We start from the raw sequence: 26,645 nt of genomic DNA on the forward strand, positions 1-26,645 counted from the left end.
GAATAAATATGTGTCAGCTTTAAATAGAGAGTGCGGTGGGGTAGCCTAGTAGTTAAAGCGTTCGTTCGTCACGCCGAAGACCAGGGTTCGATTCTCCACATGGGTGCAATGTGTGAAGCCCATTTCTGGTGTCCCCCCGCCGTGATATTGCTGGAATATTGCTAAAGGTGGCGTAAAACTAAACTCACTCACTCACTCACTCACTCATTTATATAAACAATACCCAAAAATCATTTAGAGATAGGTTTCAATACAACATGTTTGAGGGTGTACAGATTTTGTTCGATGTCTTAAATGACGTATAAAATGACGAGGTCTCACGCATACCCTGGGTACGAATGTATTGTACTCCACATAGGAAGGATAGTCTTCGACAGAGACCCTAAACATTCAATAATTCAGTACACAGATAGTGTATTAACAGTCGTCTGAAACATTTAATACACATTTAGAACAAAAACAGAGAGGATAATGTCTCACACAGTGACTGAGTGAGTGAATTTAGTTTTACGGCTCTTTCAGCAATATTCCAGCAATATTGCGGCTGAGGACGCCAGAAATGGGCTTCACACATTGTACCTATGTGAGGAATCGAACTCGAGGCTTCAGCGTCACGAGCGAACGCTTTAACCGCTAGGCTACCCCACCGTCCCGTGTCACATTCAGACCTCAGAAGTCGCTATGACACCTAACACAATTGAACAATACAACCATGCAATATTTATGTGTTAGTGGACATGTGTCGGATATCTACATATCTTCAGAAAAAAACGTGGCCGGAATAGCCTATTTTACTTCAATATATTTTTATTGAAACATTCAACGACATAGAGTCATAGACACTATTCACTGACGAGAAATTTCTCCCACACTTTCGCCGACCTTTCGGTAGTTTCCGTGAATGTTAACGGAATGACACGAGTCGGGACGATTGTTAACAACGTTCGGGTATGGGAAAGTGACCGGAGTCGAGGTCAGAGGTGATGTAGAGTTCTCGGAAGGAACGCGGAGGAGTGGTTGGGGGCCATGCTTCACACATGCCCGACTTATAAACACTGATAGCAATCTACGCCGTAAAACACTGACACGACCATTTTACGATCCCAAATCGGGAAAAGTATATTTTCCCTGTCCCTCACCCCGATTCATACATCATTTTGAGGACATATGAGCTCCTTTTGAAATACTTACTGGGATGGGACATGTCTTTTGATAATAGGTGAGGTGAGGTGAGGTGAGGTGAAATTGGGTTTACGTCGTGCTTGAGAATATTTCGCTCATATGACGAAGTGCATGCGTGTGTATGTGTATGTGCGGCTGCTTGTACTAGCCCAGACATAAGCTGGTTTTATAGTGCTAGCTCACTGAGATACCATGCCGCAGTGAAGCATGAATACCCCACTCAGACACATTATACTGACTCCGAGCCGACCAGTCCTTGTTGTACCCATTAATGCCGAGCGCCAGGCAGGGACCAACAAGTACCATATTTTAACGTCTTTTGGTATGACGCGGTCGGGGATCGAACTCGCGAGCTTCCGCTCTCCGGGCAGATGCTCTAACCACTACACCACGGAGGTTGTCCATTTAGAGGGGGCACCTTTTGATAATAATAATAATGACAACAACAACAATAGTGATGATAATAATAAGCAAACTTTAGAAAGAGAGAGAAGTAAATCCACATGATTGAGATTAAAAGTGCAAGACATTAACATATTCTCTCATCAGCAGATCAGTTCAAATAGTAGTATTGCATTCTCGACTCCTTGTGGAGTATACCGTCCACACCGGTGGTTATAGTCATGGATTACTGTTTACGTTATTAACATGATAATACTGGATAAAATGGCCAACAAGTTCACCAAGAATACCAATTCAAACAACGGAGTACTGCCACGATCAATATAATGTAGTTATCAGGAATTTCAGATATTGCTTAATAGTTTAAGCTTCGAATGACGTGGAAATTGGTTTTGTTGTTTAAAAAACACAAAAATGTTTTCATTTGCAATAAAACGAAAGAGGCTACAATACATTCCTTGTCGTAGCCCTAGTATTTGGGTATAAGGAGTGTTTTACGTCAATTTCAGTAGAATATAGGAGTGGGGGCAGCATGACCGTTGAAGTCCCATATTAGGGGGGAACCCCTTGGCTGTTTCACAGTCTAGATTTCCCCAGGGTCAGGATCTCCCCCCTTCTCACAGGGGCTCCGTTTCTAGTTGGAAGGAGTTTCTATTACATATATATTCAGAGACTAGGCGTTAGTCTAGGATCAGCTAGATCATACATCCGATCAAACACCCCATCCAACTCACATCCCCGTCTCAACTCTAGCAAACTTCACTTATCACCTTAAAGTTTCATCTCCTGGCTGTTTCTTAATAGTAGAGTGCTCCGAAATTAGACTTATATATTGTAAAACTAACTCGTGTATGTGTTTGGGTAGGAGAGGGTGGGAACTACATGTACATGGAATTGGTTAACTCCGGGAACGGGCTTCACATATTGCAACAATTTGTATTGTTTGTAACCGGTGGCATATACACCCAAAGGCCATCGGATCACTCTTCCTCGTCGCATGTAGACCTTGTATACTAGTACATTGGCGGACCCAGAGGGGGGGTTCAGGGGTTCGACACCCACACTGAACCCCCCCTTTCAAAATTCCTGGATCCGCCCATGACAGTAGCGGGGTGATTAAAACATTAAAATTCACATAAAAGTGTTTAATGCTTGTGGTTCATATAACACCGGTGACTATCATTCGGCATGTCGGCCGTCCCTGTTCGGTCAGCTCGACAATGCTGAATGCTATCGTATCGGTGGAGGGGAGATAATTCAGATTTTCCAATAACTAATCAGATTCAGATACGGTCATCAAATGTCAGGCTACAATTACTGCAGGCCAGTAACGAAACAGAGGAAAATGTCGCTACGTTTGACTAGCTATATATGACATATGCTTCCCATCAAAAGTTTAGACTCACTTAAAACACACACTATATGTTATGTATATATATATGGTTACATCGAAGATTGATTTCTCTGCTAACTTAGGGGAACCAACTGCAGACATTATGCATATAAATTGCACGAGGATCATGCATCAAATTGCTGAAATGCATATGCAAATATCATGCATGTGAACAGCTGTGTTTTGGTGTAAAGTTTTGTTAAGAATTCGCCAATTTTCACTGATTTTTATCTTTTATTGAACTCATGACAATAATCTTTTCAACGTTACAAATTTGTTTTATAATACATCAGTTCATGTGTAAACAGTACCTTTAAACAATATGGAATATTTTGCAAAATTTAGTTTAGAACGGTTGCCTGAAGTAAGTGGCTATATTTACACTAGTGAGTCTAAAGTTTTGATTGGCAGTATATTATGTCTTACAGACATACTGTCAGTTGCGATTTTCTAGGAATATATCAATTATATTTCAAAAGGGAACGTACATACACGTCGTAATGCATGTATCTCTACCTCCACACAACCCAAACAATCTTGGGCCTTGCAGCTGCACTGTAGACTGTCTCATAGTCCCTAAACCATATTATTCTCTTTCGCCCAGTCCTTAACATAATGATATACATCTAAATGGAGTTAGTTTAGAATTTCCACAGGTTAATGTTCTGAATCCCCATGCCACATATGCTTCTTTTCAAATTAAATGTAGCTGTTTGTTTTTATTATAAATTATATATTTACATTGACGAAACGGGAGTCTAGGTACAGTCCGTTCACTCCTCCACATTACATTGCATATGAAACCTTAGTCTGTCTCCCACATTATTTTCCCTACTGCCTAGCTGTCCCTTGCTATGCTAAAACCCTCAATGAAGCAAATCTAGATTTCCTCAGGTTCTGAATCGTCCATCTCAATCGTGCTCCTTTTCAATATAAATGGGTTATTTGTTACTATCAAAAGTAAATATATTCAGAGACTAAGAGTTAGTCTAATGGAGCCTGATATTAGGCCAAGGCTAAGTGCTCAATCTCGGGACGTGATCATTTCTGGGAAAATCCGAAATGCTTTCAATTTCTTAGAATAACTTCAATCTTCGGTAACCTACAAATGTTCTCCCGGATGAGACTATTCTTCTAGAGTGTTCAATGAGAGCGGTGGCCTCGGCGTTGTATGACGCCCGCAGCAGTGATCCGGACATCTGTTAGGGCGATGATACAAGCCACATTATGACCTGCGGATCATATTCATAACCAAACAGCCACAAACGGAAAGCTTTAACTTAATTCTAATATCACGTTGTCAGATTTCATGGAAATGGATCTATAGCTATCATGCCCGTGCTCGTATGTTGCAGTGGTAACAGTTGTTGATAAACTGAAGCATTTTTCAGAAATATAAAATTAAATCCGTTTTATTGTTCGACAAATATTAATAAAGTTCAAGAATGTTTCCAGGCTGACGACAAAGCATGGTCTTAACACCTTGTATCCAGGTGCGGAATCGAACCTGGGTGTTCAGTGTGACAAACTGATGCTAAGACCAGCAAGCCACCCTGAAGACTATAAAATACAGAAAATTGGCATTAACCCCATCTCACATACCTCTATTACCAGTAGATCTATGATTAACTTCGTTCTACGAACAAAGGATTCTGCGAATTTGATCCAACACTGTACTTGTCAATATAAGTAGGTAAATAAGGATAGTGGTGGTGGTGTTGCCAAAACACAGTAAAAGAATTAATACGAAAAGGCAATGCCAGGCAATAACCGGTCTCTATGATCCAACAAAACCGCTAAAATATGACTTAAATGGCAAACTGGAAGTGGAACGTATATAATTGATAAAACGAATTAGGGAACACATGCAAGTAGAAGTGTTCTTATCTGCTATTTGAAGTTTGTTCACTGGGCCCTTATTCTCGAAACGTCCGTAGCCCTAAGAATTCGTAACTTTGATCGTAGCCAATGTGTTAAGAATGGGCTACGAACGTTTCGAGAATAGCTAGCCTGGGCCCCGTTTCACAAAGCTCTCGTAAGCCTAAGATCTCGTAACTTTTCTCGTAGCATTCGTACCTCCTATACTGTAACATAGGGAGTACGAATGCTACGAGAAAAATTACGAGATCTTAGGCTTACGAGAGCTTTGTGAAACGGGGCCCAGGACCGTAAAGTGGGAGTTTCACGTTTCTCTTACGTTTCTCATCTTCTACGACGTGAGACGCATTCGTGATGGCTTGGTTGGTACTGATTTTGTATTTTTTTTTTTGCTGACACTAAATGCTGGATATTTGACACAAAGTTCTTAAAAGGTTGTTCATTTGTGCTAAGCATCTATTTCATTGGTATTTATAACTACAATCATACGTAATAATAATCATCATCTTAAAAATGTGATCAGAAATAAGACGGTTTGTATCTTCAGAGAACTCTGATATCATTAAAAAATTATTTTGGTAAGTGTAGGGTGTGTGTCTGTGATGATAGCCTGGTGGTTAAAGCGAGTGATCTTCATGCTGGGAACCAGATTGGTAGAGTTTTTGAAGACCCTTGTTGGTATCTCGTACCGTTGTAGTGGTATAGCCAACTACGCTCACTCACTCACTCTCAGGGGGGACCGCTTCCGTGGTGTAGTGGTTAGAGCGTCAACCCGAAGAGCGGAAGCTCGCGGGTTCGATCCCCGACCGCGTCATACCAAAAGACGTTAAAATATGGTACTTGTTGGTCCCTGCCTGGCGTTCGGCATTAATGGGTACAACAAGGACTGGTCGGCTCGGTGTCAGTATAATGTGTCTGAGTGGGGTATTCATGCTTCACTGCGGCGTGGTATCTCAGTGAGCTAGCACTATAAAACCAGCTTAAGTCTGGGCTAGTACAAGCAGCCGCACATACACATACACACGCATGCACGTCGTCATATGAGCGAAATATTCTCAAGCACGACGTTAAACCCAATTTCACCTCACCTCACCTCACCTCACCTCACCTCACTCTCATGGGATTCATACAGTAGCACTTTTATGCCCGATGCACTCACCAACACTCGTTACTGCTAAGTACAACATTCTTTCGCCCGTTCATAGTTTCCATTTAATAAGTATATCTTGACAATATATCATTGTGGTCAATGTCCATCTGTCACATCTATATAAAGTCTGCGACAGACTAATCCATTCAGTCTATTCACGCTCCCACTGTCCCTTCAATAATGGAACCCTCCTAATGGATACATTGTATTTTATTCTTTCATCCTTAATTCTTTTCGTGTTTTCTCCTGTCTGCTCCCAGTACCGCGAGAAAACGCCGCCTTATTTTATCAGTCCAAATCTACCTACCATCAATGCGAGGTCAATTTTTCCCAACAATACATTGAGTTCGCTCCGTAGATTATATACACTGAATAGAATGATGCGCTGTATGCATACGATGTTCAATATTCCACTGTATACAACACTGACAATAATAATCTGTCAAAGACCTCATTCAAGGTAGGTCCGACTTCGGACAGGTCCACAATGGCCGATAATGTACTCATAATCACATCTTATGCTGGACAATTGGTGTTCGGACAAACACTGACCGCGGTAGTTGGTATACCTAATGTAAGCAGACAGCGTATACCTGAACGCTTACCGTGAGCACGAGCCTACCCCTTACCCCCAGGGGATACACTAATGCCCGCAATCCCCCACCCCGATATCACCCATATACCCAATAAATTGAACTGGACACCCGTCTACAAATTATAGATAATTATTTCTCGAGAAAGGAAGTCGTTTTCCACCCGGTTTGGTCCGGCGGACTTATTGAGAAAGCTGGAGTCTGTACTTAACTTCTATTAAGGGACAGACTTGCATAACGGAATGGCCGCATCACTGTGAGATGCTAACGCCTGTTTTCATGATGATGATGAATAGAGAGTTTTACGCCACAGGTAGATGTTTGATGTCGCAGACAAAATCAGTCTCAACGTCAATGATTCTCTTTAGTGTGATTGACGGGGAACAGTTTATCGTTTCTTATCGCCGACCGAAAATATCGGAACGTTTACTCATTCGGATCTGATTTCGAGTCATTTCGAAGTTGTATTTTTTATAAAACCGTCCTGACAATCATGTGTGTCATTCGTGTTTTGTCAAATCAGGAATGTTACATGTTTTAAATGTTAATTGAATTTAATTCGTTTACCTTTGTGCTTGAAGTTGGGAAACGTTTGAAAATCGAAATGAATATAAATCTAAATCATAGTTAAACGTTCCTATTCATTTTAAAAAGAGTAAAGATGTCGGTAATGTGGACTCCTATACTTATATAGAAAGTCTCATTAATTCGGATGATATAATCTAATCCTTAGCGAGGCACTCAGGATCAGAGTAGTTTGGGATTAACGAATCCTGGTTACGAAGTACGAAAAATACCAAATTAGGTTCATAATAATTCTGGTCACTCAGTAAAAATAATTATTGAAATAGTATTAAAATAATACCTTAGCATAAAAATACTACATTTAGAATATGAATTTAGCATCAATATCTAGTATCGGGATGAGGGTGGGGTGGGGATGGGGTGTCGGGGGATCTCCCATCAGTTTGATATTTGCGTGAACTCATCTGACCGATGCTGACCACGCTGTCCAGCCTTAACATAAATACCGAGATGTACCCCTCTCACCCCACCCCTTTCCCCCTCCCTTATAGACACATCGCCTCTACATTCTACTACACATCTTGCTAGTTTGAATAAATGTATGATTGAACCCGCCACGACACAGGTCAAGTTAGCAGGTGACATGCACGATCTCCGAATACAATGCACGTGGATGAATGTACTCTAACCGGAACATATGGGCATTTGAAAAGTACAATATTACTATTTATGAATGGTTGTATGCGTTTCACAAAGTTAATAAGCCATAGCGACAGAGGCGATCCGCTGTACCCCACTCTCGCCACCCCGTCACCCCACCCCCGCAAGTCAACCTCCCCACCCCAATACACTAATACTCCGCTGGTTGCAAACAAACAAATATGAATTCATTTTTTACTTGGCTGATTCAGACCAGTTTAGATGTCCATCCAGCTGGGGTCAAACTATCTTCTGTTCCAGTGATTTACCAAAGAGATCACTACGGTGTATGTGCGACATCTAGTGAGGCCGGAATGGGGGATTAGTGTCGAGGTACGGCTTTACAAGCAGCATCACCCGAGCAATAAGCTGATTCGGGGAGGTATTTGACCAGTGAGATGTATACAAGCACAGGTTCAACATTTCCACCTCATATCACCCAATACATCATAATATCCCCTTCCTTCTCCACAGTACCCTTTGGAGTCACGTCTTCAAACTGTTTCATGGCTGTCACGGTGTCCGGTTATATGGGTTATATTGTCCGGCTATTCAGTCACGTTGGTCAACGGGTAAAAACATCACAATGCATGCATGTCATCAATATCCGGCCTTACTGTGAACTGAGGTTTCATGCATCTGACAGTGGGGTAGAGATGTATGATTAATATCAGTGCCAAAATTCAGTCAGTCGCACAAATCGGATTCTAAACTGCCTGTGCATATCAGGCTATTGGTAAACTGGCAAACTAGCAGTTAGTCTCTGAATTTATATAATTTTGAAAGAAACAAAAAAATCCTTTTAAATTGAAAAGGAGCCCCAATGAGAAGGGGGAAATCTAGACTGTCCTCATTTAGGGCTTTAACGCAGAAGCAGAAAGGGCAGAGCAGAACTGAAAATTATGCGGTTCAGGGACTGTGAGAGAGGCTATAGTCTATAATAAAATGACAAATCTTCAGCAATTATTCAGTGTTGAGACATTAGTTATACAGTGTATCAAGGTGCTAAATATCTTGCTTGTTCGCCAAGTTTACAACCATTACGTCTGAAAACCCAACTTCAGATCACCCAAGATGAGTGAATATACTGGGCATGTATTGACACATTACCGGTAGCCACGCCGCTCACGTTTCATTGTATATCTCTGCTTAGTTTTGCCAGATGTGTCTAGATACACGTGCTCACAAATATTGTCATTCCTAATACTGCGACGAATACATTTTGGGGGACGAAAATAATAATGAGCATGGGTATTGAGAGAGAGAGAGAGAGAGAGAGAAAGAAAGAGAAAGAGCGAGGGAAAGAGAGGGAGTTGAAGAGAAAGAGAATGAAAAGGAAGAAAGATAGAGGAGAAAGAAAGAGGGAGGGAAAAAAGAGAGGAGAGAGAAAGAGGGAGACAGGAAGACAGGAGAGAGAGGGAGAGGGAAAACGAGAATATCACTCACGATACTATTAGTGAGTGAACCCCTGAAGTTGCACTTAAATTTAGACCCTTCAAATGCTTTTTAAAGGCAATGTCAGTTTCCTTACATACAACCTTAGTTAATCCCGGGGTTTCAACGGGAACTATGTGCGCTTTGAATTAACGGAGTTTCACTGCATTTCATTAAACCAGGCAGATCATACATGTTCAAATATCACACCCCTTTCAAAACAATTAAAATGTGAAGAAAAAAATATTCACTTGAAGGGCGAACTAATAACAGATGGTATGCGTTTTCATTTGGCCGTTTCACATTTCTGTCAATGGATTTGAACAACCCGGTAACGAGGTTTTGTCACGAGCCTTCCCTATTTCAATAAACACTCAAATAAATTCAGTTTCGTTCATCAGCGAAAACTTTCAAACATTACAATCCTGACAAAAATCTCGGCGTGACATATTGATGTATGGCCTATGTCTAGCCACCGCTGTCATCGACATGGCCAGAGACTGGGTCATTGGTCAAGCGGTCAGTACTCGAACCACCGGAATGATAAATAGATTTGCAGTTCCTGTTTCCGTGCATCTTTTCATTCCGCAGTTTGGATAAATGGCAAATGCCGATGTCGTAGGGTAACACATTACTGAGCTGACAGCGGATGTCACTGACAGGCTGCGCGCGCATATCATACATATTTCCGGTGAATGCTGCAGTTGTGGTTTACGACCACGATGACGCGAGGAAGCGAATGACTTGTGTGGTCGCCAGATGGTGATCGTTGTGGCGGTACTGACACACGTCTTCATCTGGCTTTGTACCCCAGGGTTGAGAGATGGAGTAAAACCCTAAAATGTATAATTTTGATAGAAAAAGCAATTCCATTTACACAGGAAGACTTGAGTTTCCTAAAGATGCAAAGCATGTAGTCTTGCTTTAGTTACGGCGATAAATTTACACCGAGAGTTTGGAAGGGGGTAGTAACATCGTTTGGGCACTGTCTGCAGACTTCTCTGAGGGTGTGTACGGGGCTTCCGAATCAGAAAAGCTTCACACTACTCTATGACAGAAAGAGATGTTCGTGTTATCAACCACCAGTTTATTTTACCCTGGCGTGATTTTTGACATTACTGTTGAAGTCCTGGATATTTAGCTATTATTTTCACCACCAGAACACATTGACACACTGTGAAAAATATGTTTAGATCCTAAACACACAACATGACATTAAGCTTGACATGTTTAAGAGTTTGTTTGGCAGCTGAAAGTGTAGATTTGGGGGAAACCCCGAACCTCTTGAAATTAATTGTAGGTACATGTAATTGCAAAAGGGGCACAATTTATAGTGTTGTTTATTTTAGCTTTAATGGGGACAGTATTGTTTCACGCAGCTTTCAGAAATATTCCAGCAATATCACGGAAGCAGCAGAAACAGGCTTCACATTGTACCCATGTGGGGAATCGAACCCGGGCCTTCAGCGTGACGAGCGAAAGCTTTAACCACTAGGCTACCGCCCCGTGGACACAAAAGGGGCGGGTGGGGCTGAGGGGAGTGAAGAGCTACCATAGCTGTGGGTTATGTCAGATATTGACAACTTAAACTTTCCTGTATGACAGAAATACAGCAACAACATTTTTTAAAACGTTAAAATCGCAAGCTCTTCACTTCATCACTCTATCATCTGTGATGCTGATTCTCTTATCGTCATAAATGTGTTTTCAGTTTTTGGGGCTGTAGGGTAGCCTAGTGGTTAAAGCGTTCGCTCGTCAAGCCGAAGACCCGGGTTCTATTCCCCACATGGGTACAATGATGCCAATTTCTGGTGTCCAAAAGCCGTGGTATTGATGAAATAATGCTAAAAGCGGCGTAAAACTCACTCACTACCTCACTCTGTTGTTTCCAGTTAACATGATTATCTTGTACAACATGGTTATATCCGTTAATAACAAGATACCTCAAGCCGACGCACTCACCCACTTTTCAGTTTTCATCTCGGTAACGTTTTTATATCATTTGTATTTTGTGTCAAATCCAATTTTCAAGTAAACACATGTACTTTCTTTTGCTTGGCAGTCTGTATTGTTCTACTTCAAGTTACGATTATTTGGTTGACCATTTCTAGCAGTTATATCCTTTAGTTTAGGATACTTTTCACCGAGTCATGAGGACAGTTGATGTCAAACATGGGCAAAGTTAGAATCGACAAGCTACATGTCGGGATTTATAAACGTCCACTGCCCTACTCAATATAATAATCGGGCAACTTGTCTCGGAATACTTCCACGAACAGCTGGTCGAGGTTCGATTCCCAGATCTGCCCTGATCGTTAAGCTTGGTTTGTTAGCACCATATACATGCAGATTTCACCAGCATATGGAAGAACTATAATGACCCAACACTTTGTACATATATACACGTGACCACATATAATATAATGTGACTATATGTAGATGTAACATGACTACTATGAAGATATAATGAATACACGTAGATACAAGGCTTCCATCTGTGCTACGAAAGCACTTATCGTCATCAATGTCTATTTTCTTAGCCACCATTAACAACACTGTTGTAGAATATCTGTAGACATAGCGTGAATACGTGAAGATATGGATCAATGTCTTATCTCAGTAATGAACATATTTTACAGAAAAAACTTTCCTAGATAATATTCATGAAATATAATAAATAGCACCTTCTTTCCAGAAACTGTGGTAATCTAGGTTTACGACATATTCTAGACTTGCATGGGCTGCATTGGGTTCATTTGCTCAGGGTCTGCATGACAGACTAGTATAGATATAACGTGACTACATCTAGGTATAACGCGAAACCATCAAGATATAACATCAATACACGTTCTTATTATGTGGATATATTGGTATTTGACGTAAATGCACGCAAATGCATCATGAACGCACATGTATAACGTGAATGCATGTAGATATAACGTGAATGCATGTAGATATAACGTGAATGCATGTAGATATAACGTGAATGCATGTAGATATAACGTGAATGCATGTAGATATAACGTGAATGCATGTAGATATAACGTGAATGCATGTAGATATAATGTGAATATGCAAATATTCACATCTTAAAAGAACGTTTTTATACTAAATGTATCGCTTATTAATAACCAATTTATCGCTAAAACCATTGATTAAATATCACGAACAATAAGAACAAACGGACGGCTGCTTCTCAAAGTGTAGTGCAGGAAAATATCTTCCAAATGGATTGCAACACAATAGTGGGCCCACAGGTGTATAAAAACACCTGTTGACACAAATGCAAATCACAGATCACAATAACGTTTTGATCCTAAAGAATCTACTAAATGTTCAGTGTAGCCCGACCGTTGCCTGGCAGTGATGAGACACCTGTCTATAGCAACGGTTATAATTTGCAAAACGCTGGAATTCCACTGCAGTTTTCCCACAGTTAGTGAGTGATATACCCTGAGATCGGATGGGCAGATCCACAAGTACCTGTCAAACCTCTGTCCAGATAAAAGTCTTATTGTCGCAGTGCACTGGGAAAATTGATCCCGAAGAGTAACAATATACAAACATTAGTATACACACTTCCTGAACAATAGGCGCAAACATTGTTAACATCAGCGCATGAATACAGAGGCATTGTGTAGGGATTTGAGTCCCTTTCACCCAGAGCGAGATCTCATGGAAGGCGAGATCAACGCGAGAGGCGAGACTATTGTTGCTCCGTCTGTGGATCAATTTGTCAGTGAAGCAGTCCTGTGTCTAGTCCTCGAATTACACCATTATCTTTAATAGACTGACCAGCTTGACCTGGCCGCCTTGTCCTTGCTGCCGTCACAACCACGTACCTGGAGACTCTTGAGGGTAAAATACAGGTGCTAGGATTGAACAGGTTGGAAGGGGTTGAGGAACCACCAGTCTGTGGCATGTCTCATTTGCTATTTTACTTTTAAAGTCAAGTTGAGTCGGTCTCAGATTTGATAAACAAAGAATATTGTTACCAGTTCACGATACAAAAAATGTGTGTCACCTCTAAATGATCTGCTACATGTTACAGATACACTCACTCACTCACCCAACTATTCATCCGTCCTTTCACTCTCTCAATCACCCACCCACCCAGTCATTCGTCCAACCATTCTCTGGTATATGTAATATACCTCACTATTAACTCAAGTTCCGAAGTATATCTCTAAATGCAATCAATATACCTCACAGTCAAAGGACGGATGGTTGGATTTCAGATTTCAAATATACAACCCAATAAGCATGTTAGCGTATAGGCTGTTAGCATTAATAGTCCCATTTCTTTCTATCGGGTACCCATTTAGTGCTGGTTGAACAGAAGCATGTTTCAAACAAAGCCATATGCTCACGAAGACACTTCACGTTCGGTCTAGAACAAGGCCGAAGTGGTGGCAACTCTCAGGAACCAAGCTGTCGGATGATCAGCCACGCAACCACCCATCCAACTACTCTCCGTCAACACAGCATATATATCACAATGAGCAGTTTGCCTAAAATACAACCCAAGGCCTCAAGAACATGTCCAGTACCTCTCAAGAGCATCAACGCATAACCCGATGCAAATGTATGTAGAAGGTCTGTCATTTGTACTCGTCTGAAGTGTGTCCATCAGTTACACATAATCATATAAATGTATATATACCTAGAGATTTGGGTGTTTGTTGTTGGTGTTGGTGATGCTAGAGGTGATGGTGTGGACGTGTACGTAGAGTCCAGAGAGTGTGTATCTGTATATGAAAAGTCCATCACTAACTGACTCTAAAGTGTGTATCTGTATATGAAAAGTCCATCACTAACTGGCTCTAAAGTGTGTATCTGTATATGAAAAGTCCATCACTAACTGGCTCTAAAGTGTGTATCTGTATATGAAAAGTCCATCACTAACTGGCTCTAAAGTGTGTATCTGTATATGAAAAGTCCATCACTAACTGGCTCTAAAGTGTGTATCTGTATATGAAAAGTCCATCACTAACTGGCTCTAAAGTGTGTATCTGTATATGAAAAGTCCATCACTAACTGGCTCTAAAGTGTGTATCTGTATATGAAAAGTCCATCACTAACTGGCTCTAAAGTGTGTATCTGTATATGAAAAGTCCATCACTAACTGGCTCTAAAGTGTGTATCTGTATATGAAAAGTCCCATCACTAAAGTGTGTATCTGTATATGAAAGTCCATCACTAACTGTATCTGTATATGAAAAGTCCATCACTAACTGGCTCTAAAGTGTGTATCTGTATATGAAAAGTCCATCACTAACTGGCTCTGAAAAGTGTGTATCTGTATATGAAAAGTCCATCACTAACTGGCCCTAAAGTGTGTATCTGTATATGAAAAGTCCATCACTAACTGGCTCTAAAGTGTGTATCTGTATATGAAAAGTCCATCACTAACTGGCTCTAAAATGTGTATCTGTATATGAAAAGTCCATCACTAACTGGCCCTAAAGTGTGTATCTGTATATGAAAAGTCCATCACTAACTGGCTCTAAAGTGTGTATCTGTATATGAAAAGTCCATCACTAACTGGCTCTAAAGTGTGTATCTGTATATGAAAAGTCCATCACTAACTGGCTCTAAAGTGTGTATCTGTATATGAAAAGTCCATCACTAACTGGCTCTAAAGTGTGTATCTGTATATGAAAAGTCCATCACTAACTGGCTCTAAAGTGTGTATCTGTATATGAAAAGTCCATCACTAACTGACTCTAAAGTGTGTATCTGTACATGAAAAGTCCATCACTAACTGACTCTAAAGTGTGTATCTGTATATGTATATGAAAAGTCCATCACTAACTGGCTCTAAAGTGTGTATCTGTATATGAAAAGTCCATCACTAACTGGCTCTAAAGTGTGTATCTGTATATGAAAAGTCCATCACTAACTGGCTCTAAAGTGTGTATCTGTATATGAAAAGTCCATCACTAACTGGCTCTAAAGTGTGTATCTGTATATGAAAAGTCCATCACTAACTGGCTCTAAAGTGTGTATCTGTATATGAAAAGTCCATCACTAACTGGCTCTGAAAAGTCCAAAACTGTGTATCTGTATATGAAAAGTCCATCACTAACTGGCTCTAAAGTGTGTATCTGTATATGAAAAGTCCATCACTAACTGGCTCTAAAGTGTGTATCTGTATATGAAAAGTCCATCACTAACTGGCTCTAAAGTGTGTATCTGTATATGAAAAGTCCATCACTAACTGGCTCTAAAGTGTGTATCTGTATATGAAAAGTCCATCACTAACTGGCTCTAAAGTGTGTATCTGTATATGAAAAGTCCATCACTAACTGACTCTAAAGTGTGTATCTGTATATGAAAAGTCCATCACTAACTGACTCTAAAGTGTGTATCTGTATATGAAAAGTCTTTCAGTTACTCGCACTAAATTGTATATCTGTATCTGTTCAAAGTACCCAAGTTACCCACCCCTGTAACGTATATCATTTATACATTGAAAGTCAACCAGTTTCGGACGTCCCAAGTGAATATCTATAATAATTGTGTACCTCAGTCACCGCTCCCCCCATGGAAATCTTGCCATCAGCCTAATGGGCTCCCAGACTACACTCCCTCTCCGTGTGTACGTCTAGAGTTTCCCCACCCCACCGGGGAAGACCCCTGTGTGTATGTCTGCTGTCTCCTCCCTCCTGCCAACCCTACCAGACACGAGGGTCAGGAATTCTTCCGTATTGTTCAAGTCAATGACAGTGACCTTGAGGTCACGACCCTCGCCCTGAGGGTCACGTGGATGCTCTTGTACCTGCTGATTGAACTCATTACCTGTTTTTCACAGTTTACAAAACCTGAAATCAAAATGAAGACTGGTGAAAAGCCTGAGAGCTGACAATTCCCTGGGGTGTTTAGATATTTACTGTTGGGGACCCGGGGTGGACAAATTGACCATCTAGGGGGACCCTTATCTCACATCACGAGCTCAGGACAATCAATACTCATATAGGGGTCAGCCACTTAAATAGGATGTCCGCCCTGCTTGTCACCAGAGGGTCTTATGTAAAGTCCGGTGTCCAAACACCCAGAGTACCGCTATATGACCTACATATAACGGTCAGACGTAGAGGGGTACTGGTAGTAGCAGTGGTTGCTGTGGTTGTGATGATTGTAGAAGTGAGCAATATTCCATCTATATGGCGGCGGAATGAAAATAATCAAGTCTGGACCAGACAATCCAGTGGTGACCATCGATCTACACAACTGGAATACGATGACATGTGTCAACCAAGTCAGCGAGCCCGGCCTCCCGATCCCGTTAGTCGCCTCTTACGGCAAACATGGGTTACTGAAGATCAATTCTAACATGGATCTTCACAGGCTTGATATGGAAGAAAAACCTGAAGTAATGCTGGTCACAGACTTTTACCACTTTGGTGGAACCGGGTAGCACAGATATGACAGCTGTGGTAGTAGTAGTAGTAGTAGTAGTAGTAGTAGTAGCAGTAGTAGTAGTAGTAGTAGTAGTAGTAGTAGCAGTAGTAGTAGTAGTAGTATTAGTGGTGTAGTGGTAGAAGTAGTATAGTAGTAGTAGTAGTAGTAGCATTAGTAGCAGCAGCAGTAGTAGTAGTAGTAGTAGTAGTCATTAGCAGTAGCAGTAAAACAGAAAAGTAGTAGCAGTAGTGGTAAAGGCAGTAGTCACAGTAGTAGTAGTGATAGCAGATCAAGTAGTAGCAGGTAGTTAGTAGTCAGATGAGTGAAGTAGCAGAGTAGTAGTAGTAGTAGTAGTAGTAGTAGTAGTAGTGGTAGTAGTAGTAGTAGTAGTAGTAGTAGTAGAAGCAGTAGTAGTAGTAGTGAGCAAGTAGTAGTAGTAGAGTAGAAGTAGTAGTAGTAGTAGTAGTAGTAGTAGTAGTAGTGGTTTAGTAGTAGTAGTAGTAGTGAAGCCAAAGCAGAAGTAGTGGTAGCAGTAGCAGTAGTAGTAGTAGCAGTAGCAGCAGTAGTAGCAGTAGTAGTAGTAGTAGTAGTGGTTCTAGTAGTAGTGGTAGTAGTAGCAGCAGTAGCAGCAGTAGTAGCAGCAGTAGTAGTAGTAGTAGTAGTAGTAGTAGTAGTAGTAGTAGTAGTAGTAGTAGTAGTAGTAGTAGCAGTAGTAGCAGTAGTAGTAGTAGTAGTAGTAGTAGTAGCAGTAGTAGTAGTAGTAGCACTAGCAACAATAATAACAGTAATAGTAACACTGTCCCGGCAACATCGGCAGCAGTGACAGCATAGGTAGCATCAATGGCGGCAACGTCAGCATCGGTAGAAAATCGGCGGCAGCACAGAACTGACAACAGCAGTTGCCGTAGTAGCAGCAGTAGAAGCAGTAGTGATAACAGTAGTAGAAGTAGTAGTTGTTGTTGAGATGATTTTGTTTACGAGCTTACTGGGGAAATGAAGCAGAATTGTCCGCAGCAGTTGTCTGGATAGGTCAAGGATGTGTTGCCGTGAGCACGTATCAGAAGTAGTTGCAACATCTCTAGTCTGTCTCACAGTCCCTGAACCACATTAATTTCCCTACTGCCAAGCCCTCTCTGCAGTGCTAAAGCCCTAAATAAAGCAAGTCTAAATTTCCTCAGGTTCTGAATCTCTGGTCTCCCTAGGGCTCCTTTTCAATATAAATGGGCTTGTTTGTTACTATCAAAATTATATATATATTCAGAGACTAAGCATTAGTCTACAACATCTCCAGCGTCGGTGGTTACCCTGCCGGCCACTGACTATGCACTGACTGTTTGGATCACGAAATACATGATGGTGTTCCCACCTAACATCGAGCGACACGTCATACACCTGCTGGCCTCGACAACCTGACCCTTGTCACATACACAACACCTTCTGGGTGTAACAGTGTGCTTTTTCAGAAAATTTATTAAACACAAGCATTGTCGTGAATTCATTCAGTACTAATCCCTCCATCCTGGTCATTTATCTCTGATTACAATGTCATCAAACTTTATTGGAATTGAAATATAAATTAAAAACATTGGCCAATGACCCAAAGACCCCAACTCGCATTTCTATCAACGTTGATACTGATGGCGCTATCAGCTGACCGATCTGTGTGGACAGTAGGGAGAAGTGTCGGTCAGCGGGTAAAGGTCCGAGGCTACGGGACGGTGACACGCCGGACAATCCAGTCCTGGACGTTCCCAATGTGTGGCTACAGGTCCGACATGCAATCTCGCTGACATAGGGCATGTCGCACGGATTAGCTTCTGGTAATGTCCGATTTACTTTAGATGTGACCGGATAACGAGGGTGTGAGATGGAATGTCCGTCCGTCACCCTCGGAGAAGATGGATGAGGGAAGAAGTGTGGGAATTCAGGTTACCTCTTGATATTTATGGCAGGAAAAATTCTGTTTTCTCTTTGGAAGTCCCATGATAAACAAACGGTGATTCTGAGTCATTTACAAGATTAACGTTCTGTCAGGTTCCGCCGTGTGTTTGATAAATCTTGCTCCGTGAAATGATTACTGTTATACTGTGACGGTCCCCATATCTCCACGTGCGTCCTATTGCTGATTGTTTGTTTATCTGCATTAATATGTAATAAATCATTTGCATACTTTTACCTCGGCGGTGAGAACAAACCTGAGATATTCATTCCACATGTTGTCTCTCATTTCGAAGCTTGTTTGTGCGGAAGAGAGTGCCTCAAACTATTGGCTGACATAAGTCTTGATAGCTCTTTGAATGGAGACCCATACGTAGCTTCAAGCAAGGTGAATTGGGGATCTAAACTGATGGGAAACTAAACGGTCAAAGAAACAAAGCGCTTCATAATTGGAATTTTAAAGTTTAAAACCTGAAAAAAAATCGCCTGTTGTGACAAAGATATTTATAGGATATTTCTTATTATTATTGTTTTTCCACCATCAAACATGGGTGTGCACTTTCTTTTCCCGGATGTATGTTTGGTTATCCATTCAACTCTCGACATATATTGAAACTAGAATTGTCCTTAAGAAGATCCACACTACTTCATATAAATACCCGTGACGATCCGGGTTAGAATTGGTCTTCAAGAGGCGACTACCGGGATCGGGTTGTCAAACTTGGAATATTGGTTGGAATATTGCTAAAAGCGGCATAAAACCAAACTCACTCACCCACCCATAGGTTCCTCCCTTAAAGAATGAATGTTAACCGCTCCTGTAAACCCATTCTGTCGTGACGTCATATCTCACCTTCATATCATTTAGTGACGCAATATCATTGTTGACTGATATTGTGCCCACGTCACTCAGGTAACATACATCAGTAAAGTGATTGTTTATGCTCTGACACAACAAAGGATGGCCAGCAGAACATGGATGCACGGTTCCACAGCTGATGAAGATTACAAGACGCTGGGCAACTGATATACGGAGTTCCTTTCTCTGAAATGTATGTTTTGTTCAGTAATGTTCATTTCAAGAAGAGTGAGTGAGTTAAAATTGTACGTGGCATCGGCATTATTTCAGCCATATAGCGACGAGACCAAGTCTACACACATACCATTTCAAGAAGAGGGCGATGGGGGTATAGTCTAGTGATTATAGCATTTGCTCGTCACGCCGAAGACCTGTGTTCAATTCCTCACATGGGTACAATGTGTGAAGCCCATTTCTGGTGTCCCCTGCCATGATATTGCTGGAATTTGGCCAAAAGAGGAATAACACTCATTTACTCACTCATTTCAAGGAGAAAAGTTCCAGCTCTTTAACTAGCCGACGATATTCGCAGTGCACTTTTCTTTTCATTAAAGTGTCGAGTACCCACGATCTTGTCGTTCTGCCATCTTTCTTTGATAATACCAGTCCGACATTGCTATTAACTCAATGTCATTATGGACAAACCACTTGATGGACGACATTTCGCGCACCTGCAGCATGGGCAGTATTAAAAGCGGATACGGAGACCAGGGGAGAAAACATGGACAGGTGTGATCCGACTTCAGTCTGATATCTACTGACAACGGCAAGCACCTGTCCCGTCACAGGTCTGTCTGTCTCCCAGGTGTTGGCGATATCATACGCCACCTGTAAACATGCCTGTTGACAGTACATGATGATGATAATTATGATGATGATGATGATGATGATGGGGACGATGATGATTATCATCATTACTGTATTGTAGTTTGCCGTGTCCAAGCCCTAACGCATGATGACGATGAGGAAGATGATGGTGATGATGATGACGATCATGGGAATCATCATGTTGTAGTTAACCCTGTCATCATCATCATCATCATCATCATCATCATCATCATCATTACTGTTCTGTAGTTTGCCGTGTCCAAGCCCTAACGCATGATGACGATGAGGAAGAAGATGATGGTGATGATGACGATCATCTCATCATGACACGTGATCATCATCATCATCATCATTACTATGTTGTTAAACTAGTTAACCGTGTCCAAACCCTAACGCATGATGACGATGAGGAAGATGATGATGGTGATTTTGACGATATCTCATCATGACACGTGATCATCATCATCATCATCATCATTACTGTATTGTAGTTAACCGTGTCCAAGCCCTAACGCATGACGACGATGATGATGGGGATGTTGATGATAATGATGATGATGGGAATGATGACGATCATCTCATCATGACACATGATCCTCATCATTACTGTTTTGTAGTTTGCCGTGTCCAAGCCCTAACGCATGGTGACGATGATGAAGATGATGATGGTGATGATGACGATCATCTCATCATGACACGTGATCATCATCATCATCATCATCATCATCATCATCATCATTACTATGTTGTAGTTAACCGTGTCCAAGCCCCAAAGCATGCTCATGACGTTATATACATATTACCCGTCAATGCGTCACTGTGCATTTAAATTACATACTCAGCTCCCTGGGAATCATACCACCCAAGCTGCATGATAGAGGTCTTGTATCATGTGACAATCTCCCCTACCTCTTTCAGAATACAGCCCTGTCCTTCACCGTAACTCGACAGCCAAGCACAAAATTTTTCTCTCTGTATTTTTTAGACAAACGACGGCTCGTGTCAATGTTAAGCTCTACAGCTGACAAGATCTTATTACTTCGTATACTCGTAGACATTACACATCTACCAAGACCCACATAGGATACACTTCCAACAAAGAAACTCTACCTGTCTAAATTACACAATCAACGATCTCAGTATGTCTGCAATCACGTGACACAGTTTACCATGTAAGGAAGTAAACACCAGTGACGTCATCCACAATCTCATCGATGAACAGGTAAAAAGATAAAGCAATTAACAAAACACATTTAAACGACATAGAAATAGAAATCCTATTTGCCTCCTTCCTTCCCGTGGGAGGTGGAAACGCGATATGTGATAGCGAGCATCTGAAGCGATCCCCGAAAAGATATGCGCCAACAGGGACCTCCACAAGCACTATAAACACCCGTTAAATACCTCACTTAAACCTAACAAGGACTTCAAAGGACTTTAGTCTAAGGAGAATGATACCCAAAGCCTACCCGGGATGATATAACGTCCCTAGTAGGAGCCTTGATACGGGTACTGATACGAGAAGGGCATCAGTTAATTCAAGATTGGTCCACTTCATTAATGATGGGTCGACGGAGGAAGAAGTCTTTTGGCGAAACACTATCCACATCGTCTAAGCTTTTCATCTTATTTCACAATTTGGGGGAACAAATTATCCCCTTCCTGCGCCTTGTGTTTCGGTTGTAGGGTAACTTGGATTTCTTTTAATGAGCATGCGAGGTTTTGAGCGGACGGGGTAGAGCGGATTTCATGTGAATCTTTAAACTGACTGAGTGTAGACTGAGGTCATGTTACACAGTAATTTCACAGACACTATTCCACCAATTTAACTAGAATTAGGTTCATCCTTACTGTGTCATGATTTGGTCCGTGGAGAGTCGGTTATAGCTAATTGGAGTCGGCTTGAGGTATCTCGTTATTAACGTTGTCCACTGCGATATAACTATACTGGACAAAAATAGATATATGTAAATTTAAAATTTTGAATAATTATCTATTCATTCATTGACACACTGATAAAATATCAATCATTAAAATACCAATATCCCTAACTTGTTTTATCCAGTATATGTTGTACAAGATGATCATGTTAGGTGCAAACAACAGAGTGAGTGAGTTATTGTGTTAGTTTTATGCCGCCTTTAGCAATATTCCAGCAATATCACGTCGGGGGACACCAGAAATGAGCTTCACACATTGTACCCATGTGGGGAATCGAACCCGGGCCTTCGGCGTGACGAGCGAACGCTATAACCACTAGGCTACCCCACCGCCCCTTGAACAAGGGTGGGTGTGGGTGTGTGAGAAGGGGTGAGGGGAGCGAGTGTAAGCTACCAGAGCCAAGTTCAGAATGGAATGGGGTGGCGAGGGGTGGGGGAAGTTGATTGTTCTATCAAAGAAATTCTAAGGTCTAACATAAGGTAATGTTCACTATTTTATCAACACTCTTCGATTATCTAAAAGGTCATACCAGAGACCATATAATAGACCATCTATTATATGGTCTCTGGTTATACATAAAACAACCTGCTAACGATTAGGCGAATCAGAGTAGGGTGTGGGTTCGAATCCCTGAAGAGAGAACAACAACGATAACAACTACACCACCCTACCACACCACAACACCCACCCACACACCCGTTTCGTCAAGTCTCTCACACATACCACACGAAAACAATCTTAGCATCTTAACTTCTTACTGGTTGTGCATCTGAGTATCTTAACATGTTGTTGGTTGTTCCACGTAGCCTCAAGTTTCAGACTAATGTCGAAATTTTGTCACGCACTTGTTACTCCATGCTACGATCCATCAAGTCACGTTCTTAAATGAAAACAGCTGATCGAGATCGGGGGCAAGTATCTGAATTGTCCAACACAATCGGACTCTCCAAAGCAGTTACCCTCCCTCGACCCGATCATAGCTACCGCCTCTTTGTGGAGCATAGTTCATTACACCACAATACTTCAATTATCAGAGACATATTTCCTTGTGAAAAGGAGACCAATGCAGCGTCGGTAACGTCTTATCTGATTCGCCTATTCAGCTTGTTTTGTCCTTGCGTGGAGCAGTCTTCGTGGTCGGAGAGAGACTATTGTTTTAATGGGAATCACGACGTACTGGACCTCCCTCATAGACCTGGCTTCACGGAATGTTGGAACGTCGTAAGGGGAGGCGGGATGAAAGGGACGTCGTTGGCGCGATTACATTTGGATACCCGTAAATTGTGCAAGATTATGATCAAGCTAGACTTGCTGCGGTTCTTCCTTGTGTAGAGTACCAGATATCTGCATCTCGTTTTGGGAGTCAAAGTGAAATAGTGAGTGAGTTGGGTTTTACGCCGCTTTCAGCAATATTCCAGCAACATCACGGCGGGAAACACCAGAAATGGGCTTCACACACTGTACCTATGTGGGGAATCGAACCCGGGTCTTCGGCGTTACGAACAAACGCTTTAATCACTAGCTAGGCTACCCCACCACCCAAAGTACCAGATGTAAGTAAGTCTACTTGTTTGTTGCTTGAGGACAGACTCAATATATTCCGGCTACGTGACGGTGGTCTATGAACAATCGAGTCTGGACCAGGCAATCAAGAGTTTGACATCACGAGCACTGATCTTGGAAGTGCGCTGCACGTCAGCAGGAAGGACGTGTGGCCTAGATATCTACGATACAGAGTTATGTCCCTTAGCGTGCCAGGATCTCGTTTGTTCTTAACTCGTTTCAAAACCTCGAACGTTCGAATACCAGGGTAACTGTGACATCTGTAATGTTTCCTGACGACGCCATAGGTCGTGTTTGGTTCTGATTATCTCCGCTGTGCTAAGCTGCAGGGATTTGTTGATTGACGGTTCGAATCCAGGAGTCAGCATATTGTAGCGCTCCTACAGTTCGCCTACTAAACATAATGAATCGAAGAGGTGCAAGTCAAACGCAAACATATAGAGATATCGAACTAAAATAGAGTTCAAAGCGGTATTTACCCTCATGAACCCTTACTTATCTATGCAGTCATGTCGAAGGTTTAATATCACATGCCATATGTGTTATGTTTCCAATCTAGTTTATTACCAAGTGTTTTTTATTTGACCTACAAAATTTGAGCTAAACTTTGGCACAAAATACACGAAATGCCGTATGATGTGTACCTATCTTACGTACGTATGTTACGTACGTATAATAATTCAGCTGCGTATACGTCGACACAGAATTAGGACATCACATTTACATATAGTCTCGGTGAATCCCGTCCATGTTTACAAATCGGTCCATTAATTATATGCCTGTCACATTTACTTTGGAATGAAAATATGTTGATATAAATATTCAGTACAGCGTGAAGATTTCTTTATGATGAAGTGCAGTTCTCTCTTGTGTTTAAATCATTTTTCATAACTCGCCTGGTATTTATAAAACCGGTTCAAATATGTCCCATATCCTTGCTTTTATCCTTGATGTAAGTAACTGATAGTCTATAAAGTGTAGGAATAGAGAGTTGACAACACCTACCCATATTAATGGCCTTGCCAGAGGCTGTCCCGTCTCCATAATCACCCCGTCCTGTCTCTTCAATACAAATGCTTCATATCACGATCTGATTGGTAATTTTAATGAGTTTCCACAAGAACTGGGCCAATATCACCCAAATACATACTGCTGCGTCATCGCTATTTATCAGCTCAGTAGTACAGTTCTACCTGTTTAGGAATAACATTCTATGACAAATTATGTAAAATATCTTTTTTGTATACAAGTTATTGTTCGAAGACGACGTATATGGAAAGTGTGAACGTTAATAGATTAGATACATCAAAGAACCATTTTAAACTCTGCTTTTTTACAAAATTTTAAGAATGCTACTGAACTAAACACTAGTCCATGAAAAATTAAATTACAAAATTCTGCAGTGTTGGATAGACGCAGGACAATAATGTAAAGTATCATAAAACATAAATGTCGAAATTCTGAACAATAACTAAATAAAGCAGGGAAATGTTTGGCAGGCTTACTTAAAATTAGAATGCGTAACCAGAATCTGCCAAGTGAAACTGGGAGATGGTGGAAAAATATCTTTAACCGAAAGAAAGAGTCCACTTTGTATCCTTACTGACGTAGGTGTCCACTTTGTATACTTCCTGACGTAGGTGTCCACTTTGTATCCTTACTGACGTAGGTGTCCACTTTGTATCCTTACTGACGTAGGTGTTCACTTTGTATCCTTACTGACGTAGGTGTCCACTTTGTATACTTCCTGACGTAGGTGTCCACTTTGAACATTGAGAAAATTGTCTACATTTTGTAAAATCATCATATCATTGTGTAAACCTATCATGTAACTGTGTATTACTGGTATGCACAGATATCGCTACGTTGGTGAATCTGTTTGTATGGTCGGTACGGATGTTTAATATCTATCCCGTATCTATATGAATATGTATTATGTTGTTGGAACGTATTGTGCTATTCTATACCTGTGATGATGCTGATAGTAGTCTGAGTGTAAATGGAAGTTCCTGTGCATAAAGCTCAGGTCACACATCAGTAGAAGTTAAGCAACGTTGGGCGCGGAGAGTCTTTGGATGGGGACCGGGCTTGGCAGCTTGACTCCTAAGAGTTTCTAGGACTTCAGGACGAAGCACATGTAATCATTAACCTTCTAGCCCCTCATAGGCAGCTTTGGTTATCCGGGGTAATAATCAGATTGTTATTCTGCGCTTTGAGCAACCGTAACGAATGGAAAATAGCGTGTAACAAATGCATTTATTATCAGTCAGTTCAGTCAACAGTCAGAATATGTGTCAAGATTAACTGATCTTAAGTTACAGTTTAACATGAACAACATTACTTCCCTTAGCGGCGCCAGGATCCTATTGCTTTGGGTACGAAGTCGAGATCGCGCCGATTATGACCCTCTGTTGCTGAGCAACATATTTCCTCAAAGGTGATAACGTATGTGGCATTCATAACCTTAGTGAGTGAGTGAGTGAGTTTAGTTTTACGCCGCACTCAGCAATATTCCAGCTATATGGCGGCGGTCTGTAAATAATCGAGTCTGGACCAGACAATCCAGTGATCAACAGCATGAGTATCGATCTGCGCAATTGGGAACCGATGACATGTGTCAACCAAGTCAGCGAAACTGACCACCCGATCCCGTTAGTCGCCTCTTACGACAAGATAGTCGCTTTTTATGGCAAGCACATGGGTTGCTGAAGACCTATTCTACCCCGGATCTTCACGGGTCTTCATAACCTTAAGGTAAATATATATGAAAAAAATACATAGGCGTTATACGTAACTAATTCAGTCCTAAGCAAAGTCACGACCCCATTAAGCGCAGACAACTGCTTTGTCATGGTT

General features: G+C 41.3%; 1 long non-coding RNA gene across 1 annotated transcript; it reads left to right on the forward strand.

The window, feature by feature from the left end:
- Positions 1-25,922, forward strand: LOC124276403. The gene is made up of 3 exons (XR_006898537.1): positions 1-12; positions 4,680-4,692; positions 25,796-25,922. It is a non-coding gene; the product is annotated as an uncharacterized LOC124276403 (long non-coding RNA).
- Positions 25,923-26,645: the final 723 nt, after the last annotated feature.

Source organism: Haliotis rubra, unplaced genomic scaffold, assembly GCF_003918875.1.
Source record: "Haliotis rubra isolate DU_JTF1 unplaced genomic scaffold, ASM391887v1 Scf209, whole genome shotgun sequence".
Taxonomy (NCBI): domain Eukaryota; kingdom Metazoa; phylum Mollusca; class Gastropoda; order Lepetellida; family Haliotidae; genus Haliotis; species Haliotis rubra.